Raw genomic sequence first — 18,882 nt, 5'->3', positions numbered from 1 at the left:
CTTCAGAGGACCCAAGGGCCTCTTCTAACCTCTGCATGTGTGTGTGTACACACACACACACACACACACACACACACACACACTGAGGAGGGAGGGAGGTGGAGAGAGACAGAGCGAGTGTGGGAGACCTAATTGAATAATTAAATAATTTTTAAATACAACAAAATGGATGGCTCCTGAGGCATGGCACCCAAGGTTGACCTGGACTACACACACACACAGTCACACATACATACACTCACAGTATCTTTCTCATACCTGAAGTTGTGTTCATACAAAAGAAAAAGGTGATAAAACAACTTCACATTAACTGATGCACATAGTGAGAAGTGACTGCAGCAGGAATCCTGCTGGATGAAACTGGGATTAAAGCCAAAGAACTGAGTTATAGCAGGAAGTGTGTCGGGACCAGGAGATCACAGCTTTTGTACCCAGTGGTAGCTGCTTCCTATGGAAGCATTTTCTTAAATGAGGTTCCTCCTGTCAGGATGACCTTAGCTGGTGTCAAGTTGACATACAACTACTCAGCAGAGTAATAGCACAAATAACTTTATATCTAATGCATAACAATGTCAACACAAACACTTTGGCTAAAGATTTTATGTATTTTTTTCACTTACTCATGAGCTTGCAAAATATTTGAACATCCTAATTCCTTGTTCAGTTCCTTGGATTTTTGCTATTTAAAGTACATATCTCAGAGGCGTGGTATATTGGTAGACTGCTACTTGGGGCAAAGAAGTTGGTCTTTTTCTAAGAGGCATAAGTGCAAGACTAATTTAGGGGCAGTGTTGACAGTCTGTGAGTAGATTCATTGTTTCAGGGCTCTTGAAAAGTTTCAGTGTTCTTGGAATTCAACTAGTCCTTGAACCCTGGACAAACGTTCCTTCTGCTCTGGTGTGTGGTTAACAGTCTTAATCTTAGTCTGCACATTCCACTGTCCTAAGCAAAGTCAAGCTGCTCACAGACTTCCTCATTGTTCAGCAAATTGTGTAACTGCTAAAACACATTTGTTTATACCTAAGAACTAACCCCGCCTATCACAACTTGGTCTCTAATAGAGACATGCTATTTTGAAGCATTCACTTTCAATGTAACAGCTATTAAAACCACTCCCTAGGAGCTGGGCATGGTGGCACATGCCTATAATTCCAGCACTGGGGCTGCTGAGGCAAGAGGATTCTGAGTTTGAGGTCAGTTTGGGATACAAAGTGAATCCTTGTCTCAAAGACAAACAAATAACATTTAAAAGCCATTCTGTATACATTAGACCATACTGCCTGATTTAAGATTTCAAAACCTGTTTATCTTTCTTAATTCACTTTGATTAACTTTTACAATTTATAACTTCACTTGGATTTATAGGCCTAGAAAAAAATAGACAACAAAATATTATAGACAGGAAAGTCCATGTGGTATGCATTCACACACACACACACACACACACACTTACACACACACCAAAAAACCAAACCAAAACAAACCAAAACAAACACCAAAGCTACAGCTGAGTACTCCTCTGAAGTCCGTTTAGAACCTCTCTTTAGGGTTTGGGTATAGGTTCCAGGGACACCTATAATGATTGCCTCTAGGCATTTTTCTACCTGCTATCTAAGGATTCCATTTGAGTTTTTGACTATTTCTGAAGAAAACAACCTTCCATCATAGTGGATGAACTGAATTCTTTTCCACATTGACTTGATGAATTTGGAACCTATAGTCCTGGCCTGGCTTAGGCTTAAGATCATCAGAAAAGAAGACATCCACACTGGCAGTCCAGTGTAGCAACAGAAATGGTCTTGACATCCAGGTTGAAGGCAGAGCCTGGTAAGGAGATTAAGAAGGATAGAAACGTCTGTGTAGACCTGTGAGACATTTCCAGCCATGTGAAAGCTACTTGTTAGAGGCCCATGCCAGCTGCTGAGGTGTGTCTGTGTATCTGTTGGGTGTGGAGAACTCTCGAGATGAAGGGAGCCTGATCTGGACCTAGACTTACACAACCACCTACTTGCTGACCCGAGTGCGAGTGTGTGAGGTTTCCTTCTTATTCCATCTAATCTGTGGACATGCGTGCTTTCACTTGTGCTTCAGGTTGGCTCTTCTGCTCTGTAGAAGCTGCTTACCAGCTGAGGTTGGTAATGGGGTGGCATAATAGTCACCTATAGAAATCAGCAATCAGAGGTTATATGTTTCCTTTGAGGTCTATGCATTTAGAAGAATTACAATAAATAGTAGCATTTTAAAAATCTGTCATTAAATTTTTTTGTTAATTTTTTTCATGTGTCTGTGAAGGAGGTGGGTGGACGTGTAGGTGTGCCAGTGTGCACATGTGGGGTCAGAGGCCAGCTTACGGGACTCAGTTTACTCCTTTCACCAAGTGGATCCTGGGTGAACACACATACACAGATATCAGATGGCTAGTTAGTAAATTTTGGAAGTGGGATATAAATGAGCAATCTAATTTCTGTGTACATGGTTAAACTCTGCTATAAATACACTCAGTGACCCTAAAAGATGGGGTCCTCTATTATTGCATAGCCTCATACAACAAGGATCCTTGGAGTGAGTTCAGTTGACTCCAAAGGTTTCATTTAATATTTCCCTGGCTCTGTTTTGGTGTCTGCTTCTTGGAGGACCTGAACTAAGGCAATGTCCCAGTCACTGACACAGCCCTTTCCAGCTGTAAAGCCTATGCAGTCTCTCTGAGTCTTGGCAAAGGTTCTGACATAGAAGTCATTCAACCTCAAGACTTCTAAGCAATTCTGGACTTTTTTTTTTCTTCTTTTTGTATTTGTTGATGCCATAACATGAGATACTTGTATGACTGCCAAACACAGCGTTAGTTTTTGCTATTGGAGGACTCTTGGTAAATTTATTTTGTTTCAAATGTAAATTAGTGAGCCTTTCAAACCCAGAGCTATACTACAGAACATTAGCACTTAATTAGCTGATATCATCTTCAGAACTTAGTATTCAGGTTGTTTGAGAAAAGGAATGAAATAAATGATAGGTGCTACACTGACTGTAAATCTTAGGAAACCAGATTAATATAAAACAAGTCACTTTAGAACAGCTACAGAGCTGTTCAGTCACCTCCCTCCCTCTCACTGCTCTTCCTTTCCTGGTCGTCTAAAGGAAAGCTAAGGTGGAACATAATCTTGAATGACCGCAACATCGAGTGAGAGAAATTAGTGTGTGTTGGAGAGCTGGAGCCGGCGGCCCTCTTGGCTCTCCCCCGATTTGGTTAGCAGCTTCTCAGTCACGGAAGGGGCAGCAGGCCGTTCCCTTGGGGCAGCAGGCCGTTCCCTTGGGGCAGCAGGCCGTTGCCTTGGTGGGGTAGTTCAGGAATGTGCCCTTGGAAGTGGTTCCTGGAAGTCCAGCCCACGCCTCTTTCCCACCTTTCCCAGGACTCTGCAAGCTCTGTAAGCTTATTGTTGGGGAGTGGGAGGAGTGGATGAATTCCAAGGCTTGTGGTTTCTGACCCTTGGTCACTTCCATTTCTCCAAAATAAGTTGCAGAGTGATTTCATTGTTGTTCCAAACAGAGTTTTTTAAAAAGTTTTGACCTTGTTTATCATTTATATATTCAAGTAATAATAAAGTCTTTCAAGTTCTGTCCAAAAGTTGGCAGCCATTTTTTTTTCTTACATACAGCATCTGCTTAGGGAAGTGGAGTAGGTAACTGGTGTTTGAGAAGAGACATTCATGAGTCTCTCTTCTGTCCTCATCACAGTGACCTTGGTTTCCCTTGTGGCTCCTTGGAGAATGTCTATTTTTGATTAGAATGTAAGCAGTGAGGCGGGCTTGTCTCGGTATCTCTAGCTTTAGTATGGTGGTTGGCCAAGTGAAGTACTCAGTTGCTGAATGAATGGTTTTCTCTAAGCAGCAGAATACATTTAAAAATAAATGGGAGAAAGGAATGTAGTTTAACAAACAGTTACTGAACTCCCACCAAGTGAAGAGACACCGTGTCCCCACCCCTTTTTGATGGATGGAAAAAAGGGGACAAGTGATTAAAATCTGCCCTGGATGCTTTTGGCTTTAAAGTCTGATTATCCTAAGCTTCGTTTCTTGGTTGATAAGTTTCTACATCTTGGTTACCCAACAGTAAGATTTAATCAGTATTTTAAAGCTGATGTTTTAAGAAGGAAAGAAGTTTTGCACAGTTTTGGGGCATGTCCATGAGAGTACTGAGTGCTGGGCTTTGATTGACAGGAGACTTACCCTTGTCAAGTAATCCTGGGTCCTCCTTCTGGCTCTGGGGTCACCCTTGTTCCACTTCCCTAGCAGCGTTAGGAAATAGCTCATTCTATGATTGGAATTGCAAGTCAAAACACATTTATCTGAACAGAATTTTAATGATTTATCAAAGAGAGGAGGGATTTTCCCAAACACATCAGAATTTATCCAATTACTGATCCCATTAAATATGTTTTTCTTAAGCATCTTTCTTTAAACAAAGCAATTACTGTGAAATCACCAAATATATTTTTCATAAAACCTTTTTTAATATCTTTTGTTTGATTAGCAGGAGCCCACTAAAAGTAAATATTGCTTAAAGAGGCACTTCTCCAGGACCTTTCTTTTTCTTTCAAGAAAGAAGGAAAATTAGCTTTTAGAAGCTCTGTTCTTTGGAGAGAGTAGGAGCCTTTTTCTGGCCGTCCAGTTGTGTAGCTCAAGGTCTTATTAAAGCTATGTTCTGGCCCTGAGATTACAGATGATTGTGATAACACAGATTCGGCTCCCGTAATCGAAAACAAATTTGTTTGTGCCTCAGGATGTCACCAGGTGTTAATTAATCTCAGGTTTCTCTCACCTGGACAACTCTTTAGGCTCCGGTAAACAGACGTCTGCCAGGGAGAGACAGACCTGTGTCACATCGTTGGTTTGTGTTTTTGGAAGGTGCCCTTTGGTGGCCCTGCACTGGATCCATGGTTGGTCCTTCTACCTCCACCTCCCAAGTGTTTGGCGTTCTGTTCCCCATTGCCTCAGGAAAAAAAAATCCTGTGGCAGAATTCCTCCAGTGGCCAACTTACATACAACGTGCTCTAAATGGGAAAATTATATATTTTAAAATAGGCATGTTTGAAACAATAACATTTTTGAATGTGAAATGTACCAAAGGCCACATGTCTTTGGCTTCGCTTGTCAAATGGAGAGGCTGCTGCCAGAACCACTGGGCTCCATGGTTCTCATGCCCCAAAGTCCTGCAAATTGACAAATAAGCAGACAACAACACAAAGAAGTTGGGCCCATGAGAAAGTGAGTCTGGGCACTTGGGCTGGCCTCTTTTTCTCTGTGTGGAGCTCTTCCCAGCTTTGCCCTTGTGTCTAATCTTAGATTTCCAAAAAGGAGAGATTAAATGTGTCTGGTATTTCAGTGTGTTAACTGCACGGACAACATGAAGCTAGCACTCAGGCCACTGTTCAGCCTGTCATATGGAAGGACTTGCCTTTCAGAGGAGATTATAATTGTGTATGTAGCCACACAAATGCACATTCTGCCTGGAGAAAAATGCAGAGAAGAGGAGGCCGTATGCTGCCACTCAGGTCTCTTTGTGGAAGGCTGCATAAGGAGCCCTTACATGCCATAGTCACCTCTTTGGGGCTTAATGAGTCATCTTTGTGTGTTAGCTTCTTAAAAGAAAAAAAGAAAAAGGAAAGAAGAAATACACTCTCCCGCAAGTGAATTGCTTTTATTAGCCCTGCAGCTTTGTCTTAGAGACTGCTTGAATATTCCCGACGACAGCATTTACAAGGCTAGTGCACAGACAGGACACAAAAATAATTCAGCTTCTGAGTAGCCAGACGAAACTTCAAGAGACAAAGTTAGAACAATTATAACGCTACTCTTTATAAACAGTGGTGCATGGGCTTAAATACCACGCACAGCCCTAGTCATAGGGAATGCGATGTGTTGAGAGTTGGCCATAGAGAAAACTAGAAGTTCAGTGCCCTTGGGTTATACACAGTTCAGACTCGCAGTATGTTGTAGCTAATGTAGAAAATACGGCTTTATCCAGTGAATACATTCCTATGCTCTTTGAGCTGTAGACTGTTACCTAGGAAAATGACAGGAGGAATACTGGCACCTGCCTCACAGGAAGGAGTGTGAAAAGACTGAGGAAGTAGTCATGGGGAGGTCTTTAGAAAGATGATGATGGTTCATAACAAAAATTTATGTTATTATTTTCCTAGATCAAATTTCCTCCAACAAATGGAGTCAGTAAGGGCTACCTCACAAAGCAGAGAAGATGAGTTAAGATAAGGCTCTCCAGTAAACCATTGAATGGGGCCCAAATTGTTATTTGTAATAGTCTATCAATCATCAGACCTGCTGGTTAGACATGATTACCTTATAGATAAAGTGAGTACTTGGCCGTTATGCAGAGAAGGGTGAGCATATAGGTAAATGAAAATGAGTTAGACCTTCTGGGGAACTGGCTCTGCTTTTTTCTCTTCAAAGTTATAATACAAATATACTCTGCAGTCTTGTTAATCTTTTTCTTGTATGGACATTGGGACCATTTGAAGCCTGAGGCCAGGAGTTCAGATTCCCAGAACCTATGTAAATGCTAGGTAAGCCTGGTAGTCCTCCTGTAATCCCAGCCTTTGGAAGGCCATGATATGGGATTTCTAGAGCAAGTTCGCTAATTAGACTAGCTGGAACAAGAACTCTAGGTTCCAGTGAGAGACCCTGCTTCAATTAATAAAGTGGAGAGCCATTAACGAAAATTTCCGATGTTAGCCTCAGGCATCCATAGACATACACATGTGCCTGTGCATCTGAACACAAACATGCCTGCACAATGCATGTATCCATGCACACTGCATACATATGTATGAAAACTACATCCCAGCCCTCTGTCATCTTTTATTGAGATAATTGATCTACCATAAGATTTGTCCTTTTAAATTCAAAGTAATATAGAAGTCAATGGTCTTTATTTCTTTCTTTTTTTCTTTACTATTTTCACAAATTTGTGCTACCACAATCATGATATAATTCCAGAACTTGTGTATGTGTGTTGTATGTATGTATATGTTCATGGGTGTGTTCATGTTCATACATGTTCACATGTACACATGTATATACCTGTGTGTGAAGGCTAGAGGTTGGTTTTGGGTATCTTCTATCATTCCTCACCTTATTTGTATATGTCCATGTGTGTGTATTTGTGTCTGTGTTTGTGTATGTGCATGAACATGGGTGTATGCTGTGTGTATATGTGCATATATGCTGTGTGTGTATGTATATGAGCATATGTGTATATTGTAGTGTGTATATGCTGTGTGTGTATGTGCATGAGCACATGTGTATGCTACGTGTGTGTTGACACATGCCACTTTATACACGACGTAACAACAGTTCTCTTCTTCTACCATGTCGTGTCTCAATAGGGATCAAACTCAGGTTGTCAGGGTTAGTTGTAAGTGCCTTTACCTATGGAGTCATCCTATTAGCCTTACTTATCTACCTTATCCTTTGAGACAGAGTCTCATATGAACCCTGAGCACATCAGTTTGCTAGCTTGTCTGGGAGGTGAGTTCTGGGTATACTATAATCATGTTTTTATCAGTTAACTAGGATTAGTCAGGACTGTCTTAAGCTTTCTTTGTGAATTACCCTAAGGCTGTGATTCAGTGGAAATAGTTATACCATGAAGTTGAGGATGAGTTTTTGTCCTACCATACAAACTTTGTGACTTTGGGCAATTGCATTTGTAAGATAGAGATAATTCAGTCTTATCTGACTTCTAGGTTGATTGTGAGGTATAAAGAGATAATGTATGTGAGAGTATTTGGTAGTAAATGTTCAGGAACAATTAAAATGTTAAGTTGTGAATGCCATTATCCTGCCATTACACAGTGAGACTGAGGACAGCAGTGTGTGTCTTCTGGCTAGTGTCTGTACATGCGCCATCTTATCCTCCATACCTATACAGCAGTAGGTCAAAGGGTGCTCTGATTGGATACTTGCATCCCTGTTAATCTGATCCCTTCATCTATACTTGCTAGAAAAAGTATATGGTTCTAACAAGGTAGGAAGCTGTGCATGGTGCCTTACATCTGTAATCTAAGCACTCAAGAGTGAGGCGGGAGCATGGTTACAAACTCCAGAGTGACTTCCAGACTAGTCTCCACAGCAGACTAAGATACTGTCTTCAAGCATATAAACTGGGGGCTGGAGAGAGAGCTTGGCAGTAAGAGAGTTTACTGTACTTTCAGAAGACCCAGGGTCAGTTTTGAGCACCCATGTTATGGCTCACAATCTCCTGTAACTCCAGTCCCAGGGGATATTATGACTTTTCTGACCTCCTTGGGTTCCTGTACACATATGTAGTCCACTTAAGTCTACTTGTATATGCATACACATACACACAAAAAATACTATAAATCTTTAAAAAAAAAAACACCTAAATACTAAGCAAATGCAAGGTAGAAGGTTATTCTCTTCTGGGATAGACAGGGAGGGGTGGTATAATACAAGGTGCCTTGCAAGACATGGGTCCTGTCACCCAGTTTATCCTAGCCATAGACCTGGTCCCTTCCTCAGAACCCATGAGGAATGAAGGAACTTTTTTTTTAAGATTTATTTATTTATTTTATGTATGTGAGTACATTGTTGCTGTCTTCAGGCACACTGGAAGAGGGCATCGGATCCCATTACAGATGGTTATGAGCTACCATGTGGTTGCTGGGAATTTAAGTCAAGATCCCTGGAAGAGCAGTCAGTGCTCTTCCATCTCTAAGCCATCTCTCTAGCCTCACTGAAGGAACTTTTTATCTCTTCTGGTAAATAAGGGACATCTCTCATCATACTTAATTCTATTTAAGTACTTTCTAGAAGACTTAAAAGATTTTGCTTACATAATTTAATTACATGACCAAAGCAGCTACAAGAGAAGCTAAGAAATGTGAGCTTTACATGAACCTCTCTCTCTCTCTTTGTGTGTGTGTGTGTGTGTGTGTGTGTTGTGAAGGGAGAATGATTTATGAAAGAAAATATCACCAGGTATGGTGGTACATGCCTTTATGTGCACTTGGGAGACAGAGGATAGCCTGTTCCCATCCAGCAGGGCAATAAAACCCTGTCATCAACAATCATGATAAAATAAGACAAATCAGCCATACACTTGCGTAATTTGTGATAGACTGCTATTCAAAAATTCTAGAAATCTCTTTATTCTTAGAAACATTCTGATTTGTACCTGGAGGTTTGAGGAATAAGATAAAATAAAAGAGACTATGTATCCATAGAGAGATAACAATTTTTTTTCCATTTTTTATTAGGTATTTAGCTCATTTACATTTCCAATGCTATACCAAAAGTCCCCCATACCCACCCACCCCCACAAATTATTTTGATAAAAATAAAAATGTAGGGTTTCTAGCACAAAACAAGACATTTATAAAAGGAAATATTTATTATCATAAGAGGGTATTTAATAAAAATTTGAAAACCATAGTACCAAGTAAAGTTTTAAAAGGCAGAAATTAAAAAGGTTGTGGGAAATGGAGAGGGAGTGGGCTCAGTTTGACCCTCTGTGCACATTTTTAGTTCATTTTGCTTTAGCCTTTTTTGCTCTCCAAGGAATTACAAAATTCAGTTTTTGTCATGATTTGTTTCCTTTATACAAAGAAAAACTTCAGCATTATGGTTATAGATGGAAATGCAGAAAACTTCAAAGTCACATTTAAGTAAGCCAAGAATCCTGCACCCTTGAATCAAAAGGAGCAGAACAAAAGAAAAAAAGAAAGAAAGTTTATTTAATGTAAACCGATAGGAACGGAACAACATGGATGGAGAGTCTTTCTGCCTCTTACACTTTGTAACTTAGGAGCAGTGATGAAACAGTAATGAGCTGTCTGCCTTGCTGCATCCCAGCTCTCCCTTGTCTCAGACCTCACAGAGTACTGAAGCCTGTACTTACCGTATTCCTGACTGCAGTAACTGAGACCATGGAAAGCAAAATTGTGGGAATGGAAGGAGTACTGTGCAATCCAGAGGCCGATGGGCCGGAGTCTGTGGTGAGGCTAATTGACTTCCTGGTAGAGAGGAACAGTGTGTTGGAGGGCAGGGAATTTGCAGGTTGGGGGTTTCAGTGGGCCATCATTATGTTGCAGAACATAATGGTAGGGAACAGAACAGAGTGTGGAGGAAAGATAAAAAGAAAACAGACCATGCGTATCTCGGGAAGGAGATATGTGTGCTAGTGCCATTGCTCCTTCTTTCCTTCTTCACATAAGTGGTGCAACCTCCAAGGATCTATAGATGACCTTTAGGAGAGCCTTGGATGCTGTGTACTGCACATTAAATTATATGCTGGGCGGTGGTGTCGCACGCCTTTAATCCCAGCACTTGGGAGGCAGAGGCAGGCAGATTTCTGAGTTTGAGGCCAGCCTGGTCTACAGAGTGAGTTCCAGGACAGCCAGGGCTATACAGATAAACCCTGTCTCAAACAAAACAAAACAAAACAAAACAAAATTATAGCCCCCTTTTCATGATAGAGCATCTGCATCTTAAGTCAGATTTTTATCACAACCTAAAATGCCGGCCACCTCATCTTTTTTTGGGGTGTGTGTGTGTGTGTAGTGTATGTAGTGTATGTGTGGGTGTGTATATATATATATGTGTGTATGTAGTGTATATGTGTGTGTATATATGTAGTGTATGTGTGTATGTAGTGTATGTGTGTATATGTATGTGTGTGTATATGTAGTGTATTAGTGTGTGTAGTGTATGTGTGTATATGTATGTGTGTGTACATTTGGTGTATGTGTGTGTATATGTATGTATGTGTGTATGTAGTGTATGTGTGTGTATATGTGTGTATATATATGTGTGTATGTATATGTATGTGTGTATGTGGTGTATGTGTATATATGTATGTGTGTGTACATGTAGAGTATGTGTGTGTATGTAGTGTATGTATGTATGTGTATTTTATGTGTGTGTATATGTATGTATGTATGTGTGTGTATATATATGTATGTGTGTAGTGTATGTGTGTATGTAGTATATGTGTGTGAGTATGTAGTGTATGTGTGTATGTAGTGTATGTGTGTGTGTATATGTATATGTGTGTATGTAGTGTGTGTATGTATGTAGTGTGTGTGTATATGTATGTGTATGTATATGTAGTATATGTGTGTATGTAGTGTGTGTGTGTGTGTGTAGTATATGTGTGTGTGTGTATATGTATGGGAACAATAGTTCTCATAGCTCACTGTGCTGGAGCTCATTGTGCTGTCCAGGCTGGCCTCACACTCTCAGTGATTCTCCTACCTCAGCCTCCGGAGTACTAGAATTATGGGCATAAGCCATTGTGCCCAGCTCTGAAGCCCATCACTCTTAAAAATGGATAATAAATTATCCAGATGATAGGAACAGAGAGCAAGGTCCATGCCAGTGGTTTTGCAGTGGCATGTATGGGCTGGGAGTTTAGCTTGGCTCTGTGGTGCTTTCTTACTATAGAACAGGCTCTGGTCCATTTTGCCTCTCCTCGGGGGGGAAAAAAGGTTAATTGTGTGTTTAAAAAAAAAAAAAGTATGAAATGTCAGGGAATTTGCCACCAACCATATGGTTTTGAGCCTTAGCTTGCCATGGGACAGATTATATACATGTATATATATGTGTGTGTGTGTGTGTATACACACATACATATATATTTACACACATATACATACACAGAACCTTCTCAAGCCTTCATTTCCTCAGTATCAAGTAGGATATCTGCCTGAATTTGTGGTGTTAAAGATGAAATAAGGCAAGGTTGGTTAAGCACAAGGTGCATGGCTTTGGCACACAGTAGCTACCCTCCCTGCTTCAAGCTCTTTTTTCTGGTTCTTACTGTATACTTTACTTTGAAGGATTGAGCCTCACAAATCCTTCTGAGAACTCCTTAGTGATGTGCACACTCCAGAAGACCGCATCTTCTCAAGTGGCTTGTTAGAGGCTCTTTCCCATGCAGATTTGCAAGCCCAGTGTGTAAAAATCACACGCTGCACTTGTTGCCTGGCAGCACGTGTCCCTGAGTGGTGGTACATGGCTTGCATTGTGATGTTATCAGGGCTGGAGCCCACTGGTTGGACATGGACTGCCACTTGGGCTAGGGACTCATTCCTCAGCAGAATACAGCCAGCTAGGGTTAACAGAAAATGACAAACCAGGCATGGGCAAGGGAGGCGCCAGCAGAGCTGCGGGACGTCCTTTGATTTGCTTCTGTTATTTGCATGTCTTTCTTGTGATGTCTGTGAAATGTTCAGAATGACAAAGTTTTTAAAAGACCTGCTGACTCCGCCTGGAAAACGTGAAAAACCTCCCGTTTAGAGACCTATTATGTCCAGCTAGCCTGCATTTTCTATATCGTTTTCTTCATTTTTTATTAATGCAAACATTTGCATGAAGACAGAACCCTTGTTTCTTAAAGAGTTCATCTGCTCCTGCTGCTCACTGGCCCTGCCATGCAAGAGCACAACAGAACCTTTGTTATGCTCTCAGCAAAGCTGTTTATGAACGGTGGCTTACTGAAGACTGCTTCCTGTGCTGTGGACTTCCATTCTCTTAAAAGAAAATCGTTTTTTAGGAGTGAAAAGAATTTGGACTTTCTTTTATATAAGCTCTGGATGTCCAAATGACAAGTAGTCCCCAGATTTGTGAGGAACTGGTAATTGCATCGAATGCAGTTTCTCACTTCACCTTGAACATAATGAGGCTCTTAGTAACAACAGAAGGAACACGTGCTTTCTCACTGGAATAGAGAGAAGGGCACTAAAAAGGCAATGTGAAGAGTGGCTGAGAAGAGGACAAAAGTAGCTTCCTGCAAGAACCCTAAGACTGCAGCAGTGTTTTGGTCTGCTGTTTCCCACCTGGGAAGTACAGGCCTGCAGCGACTGCACTGAATAAAGACTAGCACCACAGTTTATACGTAGTGGGCGCAGTTTACATAGTCAGTCAGTAAACATTCGAATGACTATTGTGTGGAGCATGCTGAGTGATTCTGAGTGTTAAACGGGATAAAAGAGAAATGAGTCATGCTATCTGTCCATCCTTAAAAGCAAGAGGTCTAATGAAAGGTGCTACATATGGGCACCAGGAATAAGGCAGGAGAAGGTGCCAGGGTCTATCTAGAATAGGTGTTAGAGGGTTCAGAAAATTAGAAGATTGTTTCTAGTTAGAGCAGAGCTAGGGAGCACTTCCAGAGGACGATAGATCGTATTTGAACTTGGCCTGGTGGGCCAAAGATTATTGGTTTGGTAAAATAGATGCAAAGTATGTTTTCATAGGGTATTTTAGAATTGCTTTATACCATTACTGTAGATCAATGCTAAATGTTAGCATGAGTCTTGTGAGTAAACTGGGACCTCCCTGTCTAGCCTGTGCTATTCAATCACTCATCTGTGCAGTCCCTGTGCACTTTGGCCTGGGCCTCTGGGGCATCTATAAATATCGACAGTGGCCTCCTTTGCTTTTGTAACAGAAATAGAAATGACCAGGATTACCAAGCGTTATTATAGCCATAGCCATGAGCAGGCTGTGGACAGCTTTTAGTGGGGATTTGACAGGTGAGCCTGCCATTTGAAAAACAATCTCCATCTTAAGACAGTGACATTCTCTTCACAAGGCAAAAGGGCGGGAATCCTAAGACCATGAGTGTTCAGCTGACTTAGCTGAGACCTTGTCTGAATGCCATGGTGGACAGTGGGACGCTCTTACTGTTTTATAAGTGTCAGCTATTTTTGAAAGCACTTTAAAATAAAGTACCAGGTAAATTATAAAGGATTACATTAGTATCTTAGTGACATGACAACTAACTTGAATTAAATCTCACACTGTGTAGTAAACACTCTGTGGATTTAACCATGATGCGTATGCAAACTGCACCCCAAGAACCACAACCTGAGGAGACTCGGACAGCTGAGTTTACCTTGTGACTTTACTGTTGGCCGCCTGGTCTAGCACTGTGAGTGGCATGTGACCAACCCCAGGACTGACAATTTACGGGCTGTGTTTGGGTTTGAATCTAAGACCTATTGTGCTTTCTGGAAAATAGATTTCTGCAGGTTGACTTGATTACTATTGTTTCTTTGATAACTATCTTTACAAAGTTTTTGTCATGATAGTTATAACTTGCTTCTTCATGGGTTCCTTAGTCATAACTGTGGGAAATGCAAATGCCAGATTAGAGTCTTCTGTTTGGGAAGTACATTTTGTTATGATCAGCTAACTGAACAGTCCAAGTGCTGAGTTGCTAGGGAAGCTTTTAAAAAGAGTTCTGGACCTTGGAATTGCTGGACTCCAACCTACTAATTCTGTATTATGAGATTTAGTCTGGAGCTGCTTTGGCTTTGGAATTTAAGCACTTAGGTCTTAATTGGCATCCCCAAAATATATCACCAATTTTAGGGAAGGAGAAGAGAGGGGAGGATTAATGGCCGACCAGAGACTGTTTGAATGTTGGGATTCTCAGCTCTGCACATGTATTAAGTGGTACAATGCCTCTTTGGGCTGAGTGAAATAGACTTGAGTTCTTTATCCTCTGCTTTAGTCACCTCTTGTTTCTTGGTTGTCAGAGATAACAATAGCTTTGTCTGCTTCTAGTGTGTCTTTGGGTAAATGAGTGTGACTAGCTATGTAGCTGCATTCTGGTGGTTTAGCTACACAGAAGTGAAGTTTTGTTTGTTTTAGCTTATAAAGTTATAATTAACTTATAGAATTTCTCTGTGTCACCCTGGCTATCTTGGAACGTGTGTTGTAGGCTGGCCTCAAACTCAGAGATTCTCCTGCCTCTGCTTCCCAAGTGCTGGGATAAAAGGCATATGCTACCAGGCCAGGCAATTAACTATTAATGTAAAAGATTGCTCTTTGCTGGAAGGGAAATATGCACCTTTGGGAAACACCAAAGGGTATGGTGATTTTATATTGTTTTATGAAAGTCAGCCAGACATGTAGTGAAAATAACAATATGTGTTCATTTTTTGTCATTTAGATAAAAACAAAGCAAAACCAGAATGTGTATTTCTAATTATTTAGAAAATATTTTATTAATGCTGGGCAGTGATGACGCATGCCTTTACTCCCAGCACTCGGGAGGCAGAGTCAGGTGGCTCTCTGAGGCCAGACTGGTGTACACAGTGAGTTCCAGGACAGGAAAGGCTACACAGAGAAACCCTGCCTTGAAAAAACAAAATAAACAGACAAGAAGATTTTAAAGTTTATTTTTATCTATCTATCTATCTATCTATCTATCTATCTATCTATCTATCTATCTATCTATCTATCTATCCAGTGTGTGTATGGGGCAGAGGTGTGAACATGCCACATGGTACATGTGTAGAGGTCAGATGACAACTTCTGGAAGTTGTCATACTCATTACCCAAAGGCACACCAGAAGTCCATTCTTCCTTCTACCATGTGGGTCTTGGGGACTGCACTCAGAAGGTCAGGCTTGGTGGCAGCACCCTGCCTGAGCCATCCTGCTGGCCTGAATCTATTCCTGCAAGTGCTGTTCTTAAGGTGAGGAGTGCAGCTCAGTAGGAATGCTTGTCTCCCATGTCCAAAGCCCTGGCTGCCAAAACTGCCTGGTGCTGTACACGTTCAGGCTGACATGGAGGGAAGAGGATCAGAAGTTCAAGGTCATCCTACATAGTGAGTTCAAGGCCTGCCTGGACTATTTGAGTCCCTGCCTCAAGAAGAAAAGAAAAGTTGAAAAAGGAATGAAGGAAGTCTGCCTCTTAAACTGACTAGAGTTGCTATTCCTTGGCTAGTATGTAGCTTTTCTGTCATCTGAGCCCCTAAGCAAAGTTAGAGCGTGTGATTCCGAAGCCAAGTGGTGTTGTTAAAGGTTAAAGGCCTGCGAATAACTCAGCTGTCTATTTACCCGCAGAAGCTTCTTTTCTCATGTCAACAGCGAAGAGCTAGCAATACATGTGAGAAGGGACACGCGGAAGATTTGGGGGCTGTCTGATTTCTTTCTCCTCCTCCCTTCTTGGTCTGCTGAGACAGAGTTGCTCTGTAGCCCTGGTTGGTCTTGAATTTGTACCAGTCCTCTTGCCTCCGCCTCCTGAGTGCTGGAATTACAGGAGTAAATGAACTCCTCTTTGCTTTTCAGAAGTGTGGAGGTTGTTTGTATGGAAGAACTTCAGCTTTGGAGTCAAATCCAAGTGTGAATCCTAGCTCTGCCTGCCCCACACAGGCCTCAGCTGGCTCCCTGACCTCTCTTTGCTGCAAAGGAAACTATTGCCTACTTCACTGAGCTGTGTGGGAATCAAATGTGCTCCTTTTTCTCATTTCCTCACCCCCTTTGGTCAAGGGCAATTGGCTAAGTGTGGGCTAAGATCAAAGATGTTCCTATAGATGATGAAATAGCAGAACACACTGTTTCCTAGGACCAAGATAATACCAAGAAAGATGGGAGATACAGATTATAAATGTAGAAATCTGGTAATTTGCTAATCTACGTAGCTATTTGTTTGTATTTCACAGGATCATATATTGTATGATGTTAGTAATTTATAAAGCACACTAAACTTAAGACATAATTATAAGCGGTTTACCATACAGGCTGGTGGCTAAGCGGACTTACTTTCCTCATCCTTAACAACAGTTTGAGACTAGTTCAGCAGACATTTATCTGTGCTAGCCAGCATTTGAGCCTTGAGAAGCAAAGAACAAAGGGTGCTTCAAATCAGGGCTGGTGTGAAAGGGAAGTCGGGGTCAAGATTCCTACGGTACCCTAGCCTTTTCTTAGAGCGTTACTTCCTTATATTCATTGATAGCACTCGTAGTAGCTCATTAATGTATTCCCGGTAAGACTTGTTTACTCAACTGCTTTAAATGATAATTTAAAAAGGAAAATCGTGTAACTGATGTAGGTGGAAATTTTAGACCCCTCAAGCAAGAATTTCCAAATGGGCTCCCTTATCATTTAATTGTGAAATTAACAGCTAGTACTTTGATGGTATTTATGTTTGGGAAGAGGGTAAAAGGAACCCATTTTGGACTTTCCCATGTAAATTAGGGCTTTCTGAGTAATTAGCAGCTAATAAGTGAATGCTTCCCACAAGTTTAAAAGCTGCAGATAAAATGGGTATATGATTATGTAAAGTATTATAGATACAAAAATCTTTTTTGGTGTTTGTTTTTTGAGACAATGTCTCTCTACATAGTCCTGGCTGTCCTGGAACTCACAATGTTGATCAGGCTGGCCTCGGACTCACAGAGATCCACATGCCTTTTTCAAGTTGCTGGGATTAAAGGCCTGTGCCACCACACCCAGTTGGTAGATATAAAAATCTTATGTAGCCCCTAAATCTTTGAACAAATTTTTCTTGAATGGATAAACAGAAGTTTATATAAGTGTTCAGAAAGCTAATGTTTACCACATGCTATGTAGCAGATGCTATACCGAGATTATTATATTATTGAATCCTTACTGTAATGACAGTAGTAGGTACTGGTTTTGAAGAATTAATTTGCCAGAAAGAACAGTGAAGTTAGGTCATTTGCACATATAGGTGGCCTGACTCATGTATTCTGCTCTAATCTGTAAAGTCATTGTGTTGTAACAATGGTATCATCAAGGTGTGTTACTTTTTGCATACTCCAAGTATTTTCTGATGCAGTAGTTTATTATCAGATACATTTTTAGTCCCAATCATTTTAAAACAGTAGCCACTGTAGCATAGAGGGAAGGTAATCAGCGTAGTCTAAGTTAACAGACCCAAGACAGTTCTGGCCCAGTTTCCATTACTCCTTTGGTTCGTGTAAGGATCAGGCAATGTTTACTTACACTTTGATTTACTTGGGTTTTCATTTTAGCCTGACGTAGGTCTAAGTGCCTATCTCAGACAATGCTACCTGATCATGACATGTGCAGTTAGGCATTTGTTAATGGGGATTTCAGGACAGTAAAGCCGTATTGGTACAGGTTGGAAGACTTAATCCTGATCATGTTGTGGAAGTCATAGCAAAGCAGAAGAGGAAAAGCCAGTCTGAAATGTGTTTCCTTCTCCAAAAAGACAGCTCAGGTGCCCAGCTATCTCTCCCCTCCGGGGGTGCAGGTGCGCTGTTTGAATTCTTTAATCACTCACATAAATTAAAGCTTATTCCTTTGCATTTACAAAGAAGTACAAAGGAGCACTCTCCAGGCAAGAAGAGCCTTGGACTTACTGAGTCTCATTGAAGTTTGATCAACTGTAAGGATTTTCCGGGGTTGGTGGAACACTTAACCACAGAGAGAACACCAGACTGATAAGAGTGCAGGTGAGGACCAAGCAGAGCAATTAAGGAGAGCTTCACCCTTGCTCTATGGCTGGGCGGAATTCCCACACAGTAGAGCTTCTCGCTTTTGTCTCTGTGGCTTTTTATTTAACTCCTACCCTTCACCCAGATTAAAGAAAGAACCAGCACTTTCCAGTTCCACTTCGTGACCTGCGAAGGGGTGGGTGAATACTTTGTAGTAGAGCAGTTCTTGGTTAGACACTCAGAAATCCATAGACAAGTCCTGACTTCACATAGGTGCCAATTGGTATGCAGGCAGGGACAGGACAGAGAGGTGCTCACACACGTGACACCCATGTGTGTACATGTATGCCCACAGTTCACATAGACAAGACTGGACCACACCCCTCAGGTGATTTTGCTACACTCAAGCCTTATGTTCTGTGTAAAATAAATGTGACTTTTACTTCTGTGGCTGACTGTGACGTGTTAGTGATGAGGCATTTTGAGATGAGCATGGATGTTTGAACAAGATAAACCTTGATTTTTTTTTTTTTGAAAACTCAGGTTCTCTTACTACTAGCTATGTAATCTTGAGTGAGTTGCTTTAATTTGTCAAGTCTCAGCTATCCTAACTGTAAAGTAGAAGTCCATAAA

At 41.1% G+C, this 18,882-nt stretch overlaps 1 protein-coding gene across 3 annotated transcripts in view; it reads left to right on the top strand.

The window, feature by feature from the left end:
• The window catches only part of 1110051M20Rik (RIKEN cDNA 1110051M20 gene), a 171,475-nt gene that overhangs the window by 1,886 nt on the left and 150,707 nt on the right, over positions 1-18,882 (top strand). The window contains exon 1 of one of the 3 annotated variants that reach the window (XM_011239456.2): positions 18,135-18,267. The exons of the other annotated variants lie outside the window; for them this stretch is intronic. The gene's annotated coding sequence lies outside the window, so the exon portion shown is untranslated. Of the gene's footprint in view, positions 1-18,134; positions 18,268-18,882 lie in introns of those variants that run through there. 3 annotated transcript variants of the gene reach the window in all.

This window comes from Mus musculus, chromosome 2 (genome assembly GCF_000001635.26).
Source record: "Mus musculus strain C57BL/6J chromosome 2, GRCm38.p6 C57BL/6J".
NCBI lineage: Eukaryota > Metazoa > Chordata > Mammalia > Rodentia > Muridae > Mus > Mus musculus.
This window is presented reverse-complemented; position numbering and strand designations above follow the sequence as displayed.